Source organism: Neltuma alba, unplaced genomic scaffold (assembly GCF_004799145.2).
Source record: "Neltuma alba isolate B1F8T4 unplaced genomic scaffold, ASM479914v2 tig00006006_pilon, whole genome shotgun sequence".
Lineage (NCBI taxonomy): Eukaryota > Viridiplantae > Streptophyta > Magnoliopsida > Fabales > Fabaceae > Neltuma > Neltuma alba.
Window position 1 is genome coordinate 1 of NW_021634312.1, and position 4,869 is coordinate 4,869.

General features: G+C 34.9%; 1 pseudogene; it reads left to right on the forward strand.

Annotated features, from left to right (window-relative positions):
- The first annotated feature begins 1,503 nt into the window (after window positions 1–1,503).
- Window positions 1,504–4,583, forward strand: LOC114749276 (NAC domain-containing protein 76-like; annotated as a pseudogene).
- The last annotated feature ends 286 nt before the right edge of the window (window positions 4,584–4,869 follow it).

Genomic DNA, 4,869 nt, shown 5'->3' on the forward strand with positions numbered 1-4,869 from the left:
GAAAAATTATAAGGTATCTCATTCACCCTTTCTATAAATAAGCGTATATTTTAAAAAAATTATTTTTATTACTTTAACTAATTTTACCCAATTATTAACCTGCTACATGTCTTTAGTTTAATTAGAACTAATTTGTGCTTCGATTTGTTCGATCAATATTATCAATCTGATGCTAAAAATTTTTTCACTCCCTTAACTTTATTCACTTTTTTGTCCTGTAAATCGTTTAATATTGCCTTGGATCCATAATCATGCTGCGTCATCCACAGGGAAACATAGCTGCATCCCAATGAACCGAAAGAATTAAATCGGTGATTAATTAATTCATAATGCCTGACTAAGTTCATACTGAATTATCAGTATATATAGTATGTACTATGTGTGTATATGCATATATATATATATATATATATATATAACCCGAAGGTTTGACCCTTTTGCACTGAATTTGATGCAAATTCTCCACTCTTACATATGAACGTGATTCAAGGTTAGCCGCTGGATCTTCATCCTCTTCCGAGTTTGACGATAATACCTTTCACAAAATCAAAATAATTAAAGCAATAATAATATGATTAATTAATATTAAAGTAAATTATAGATGGGTCAGAATGAATATGACGACGCAAATATCGCTCGTCTTACACACGCTCAAGTGATTCAAAATAGATAAGTATAATACTTTCATTTGAAAATCTCTTTCAAGTGGCATATAAACTGGTTCCAGTTGGAAAGATCTTGATTAAAATAATACTAATAATAAAGCATATTGAACTAATGCAATGAAATCGGCTCAAAATGGCTCTATAGTTATATTTGACTAAGACTACTTAAGAGACAGATACATATATTGTAGATGAAGAAAACTAAACCCCACATTTTCACACACACCATATATATAGATTTATATGGATTGTAATTGACAGTTAGCAACTTTTCTTCATCCAAGGCGATTTTTAGGAGCTAGGTCTCCCATTCAACCGACAATTACCAAAGACTTCTTGATATTATTGCAATAATGTTATTGACTTATATTCAATAAGGTATGAAAAGACGATATCTAGTTTTAAAAACTTAATGATCTAAAAATCGATTTTAAAACATGCATGTAACTCCTGCTTATATACATTAATTATAACTTTTTTGGTATGATATGCAGCATTTCTCATGAAATGATTTTGATTGATTACATTTATTAGTTTTTATAGATTAAAACCCATCAATTAACTAATACTGATCTGTCTGATACGAGCATATCAAACAGCTAGATATAGCCTAAAAGTCCTTCCTTAACTTGTGTTACTCTTCTTCAACCATATCAGCTTTCTGCAATACAATAATGTTATAATCACATCATGAATAGTATTAATTAATTGAAAACAGTTTTCTATATATTTCCGTGCCATTTCTTGGTTGTGATAAACTTGTGAGTGAAGCTAGCTAGCATATATTGCACAGAAGACCACACATATCTCTATCTCTCTCTCTCTCTCTCTCTCTCTCTCTCTTAAGAACCCACGTCCGTGCCCTTCAAGCGAAGGAACTGGGCAAAACCTAGGTAGCTAATAAGGTACGTAACTCTTAATTTGTCTGGTTTCTTTTGTCCTGGTGGGATATTCACTTGCTTATTATCACTACATCAAGGCCTGTGTTCTTTAGCTACTTTTTAGACTATCCGATTGTTCCTACTGTTTGTTCTTATGGCCTTTTTGTTCATGTCTCTTTGCCTCTGGAGGTATTTTCACTTTAATTCTTTCGTTTTTGTCTTTTTGTCTCTGGAGGTATTTTCATGATTCTTCCGAATTTCTAGCTTTTAGCTCTTGTTTAGACTGAATTTCAGACAGATATATCTGATTAATCCGAAAGTTCCAAAAGAAAATAAAGCAGCAGAAACGTGTTTGTTTCCTTTCATAATGCGTTCAGTGTTATGATCTACAAGTAAACAGAAGCATCTACAAGTTACGTGGAGATCATGTACTCTTCATTTGATTTCTCTTATATATACATACATATATTTTGATTTCTTTCCAAAATTTCCTTTGGAAAATATCAGAATATAAATGAATGATATATGCAGTCATTTTTTCAAGCAAATCCACCGTCATGAGGCACATATTATTTTCATTTTTGTCTGATTCTGAAGGGTTGTGAGATTTTTCTGATATGTTGTTGCTGCTGTCAATAGTTCTGGTCTCCACTAAGCCAGTTTATATTAATTCTCAAGAAATTGATGCATAACATATGGCGCATGCAGGTTTGTATATAGATATGAAGGAGAATAAAGATTAATTCCAACCTAATAAAGAACTTTCAAGTAGGATTTTGAAATTGATCAAGTAATTAACGAGAAAGGTTATCCCAACCACCTTAGCTCCTTTTTTCAGGGATAATTCTAGGGCTTACTAGTTAGCTCCCATTTTTTGAACGAGTCATTTCTATGTAGTCAACTGTACTTTGTTTAATATTTTCAGCAGATCTTTGAATTCGATCGGTTCCATATACATGTTTAGTCAGGTGTGCCTAATTGGTTTAGTTTAATTTGGAGTTAATATATAATATTTCCAATAAAATTTCGTTTATTCCTTAATTCCTTCTCTTCTTTCTTAGTCATATATAATTAAAGCGCCTCTGATCTCTGCTTCCAGTGTGAATATGGAGAAATTAGAATAGCCTCGAAATCACCAAACCTTAGCCTTCATTTTTGAATATTATGATGCTGTGCATGGAAAAATTTCAGCCCCTGATTATATATATAACCATGTTTCATCAGTTTCGTTGCATTGAGCCACTCGCATGCATGCATTAAACTACTATATTATAATCTATGGAACATAAAATTCAACTACTCTCACTGCTGTAAATGAACTCTCTGAATTTAACAACTAAATGCACCAAACCGACTCATTTGATTTAGCTTATTTTAAGTGATTTTATGATGAGTAAATATATGAGAGTAGTTTTATCTCGTAAAGCATGAAAATGCTTAAAATAAAGAAGAAAATTAAAGAGTCAATGGAGAGAGAGATGGACAAAACTGAAGCCTAGCACATTATTCATAAGTTGTAAATAATGTGATTATTTCTCAGACTTTGTATGATACTACGTCGAAAGGGTTATTTCATCTTCTATGGAAATACGTAAACAAGATTGGATTTACATGCTTTGTGTTGGTCAGGTATAATTAAGAGAAAGAAGAGAGAAATATACATATTGGAGGATATGCCAGGAGGTGGACAAGTGACAGTTCCTCCGGGTTTCCGGTTTCACCCCACTGAGGAAGAACTTCTTTACTATTACCTCAGGAAGAAGGTCTCTTACGAAGCCATTGACCTCGACGTCATCAGAGAAGTTGATCTTAACAAACTTGAGCCCTGGGACCTCAAAGGTAACAAAAATTTACAGATTTCAGTTAGATTCAGTGAAGTGCAAGCATGCAATAATATTGTAATGTTGACTTGGTGTTGTGGAATAACATAACATCGCAGAAAAGTGTAGGATTGGATCAGGGCCACAGAACGAGTGGTATTTCTTCAGCCACAAGGACAAGAAGTACCCAACAGGAACAAGAACAAATAGGGCAACCACTGCTGGGTTTTGGAAAGCCACAGGAAGGGATAAAGCCATTTATCTCACTAATTCCAAGAGGATTGGCCTCAGAAAAACCCTCGTCTTCTACACTGGTCGTGCTCCTCACGGCCAAAAGACTGATTGGATCATGCACGAGTATCGCCTTGACGAAGATGACCTCCACGTTCAGGTACATTATTTGTCTAAAAATGTCAAAAATTAGCATAAAAAGTAAAACATATGGCCCATGCAGGTCTCGAACCTGCGACCTTAACCAACTGAGCTAATAGGCCACATGTCAGTCAACAACATTTTACTAAGTCTCCATCCGAGGCTTGATTATCACTTTAGATTGCATCTGTACGTCATCAAAATGTTCTATGCTTATGAAGGCAGTCTATTTTTTTTTATATTTTGAGTGCAGGAAGATGGATGGGTAGTGTGTAGGGTTTTCACGAAGAAGAATCTCAATAGAGGCTACCTGCAACCAGAAAAGGAAGAGGAAGAGTACTTAGCTACTCAAATGAGAACAAGAAGTGGATCAAACCAGCAGGTATTAGACCCAAGACAGCACTACCATCACCATCATCATCATCACATGCAAGCACTATATGATCATCATAACTATAGCCTTGATGGATCAATCCACCTACCCCAATTGTTCAGTCCTGAATCTGCAGTATTACCCAACTCCATGGACGAAGTAGTCGAATGCTCTCACAACTTGTTGAAGCTTACAAGTGGCAGTAATAATGGCGGCTGCGGACTCAATCTTAATCTCAGTAACTATAATGATGATCACTGGTCTTTCTTGGACAAGCTTCTTGCTTCACACCACCACAGATTCATTCCTTCTTCAAATGATCATTCTGGTGTTGTGGCTTCTTCGACCCACCAGAATTCCCAGCTGTTCATTACCTTTCTGGTTGTGACACTACCCGTGACATTCTCAGGTTCTCCAAGTAGAAAGCAAGTGACGCACATATTCACCAAAACTAATCCCATTTTCATGGATTATATACGTATATGCATGGAAGGGAACATATGTGACGTGTGGCTCCATTATATAAGATACTCGATGAGATACTGTTATTAGTTTGACATACCTTTGTACTGCTTTTTTGAGCATATCAGATTTGTGTCTCCAGTAATATAACTATATAGCCAATTTCTTAGGCATGGCATGCTGATAAATTAGAAAGAAATTTGCCATAAAACTTGTATAAAAGATGAAGACTTATATTTGGTGCTCATCTTAGCCCCACCGATCAGATTTCATTGTTGTGTCAGAAATTTTGCTTT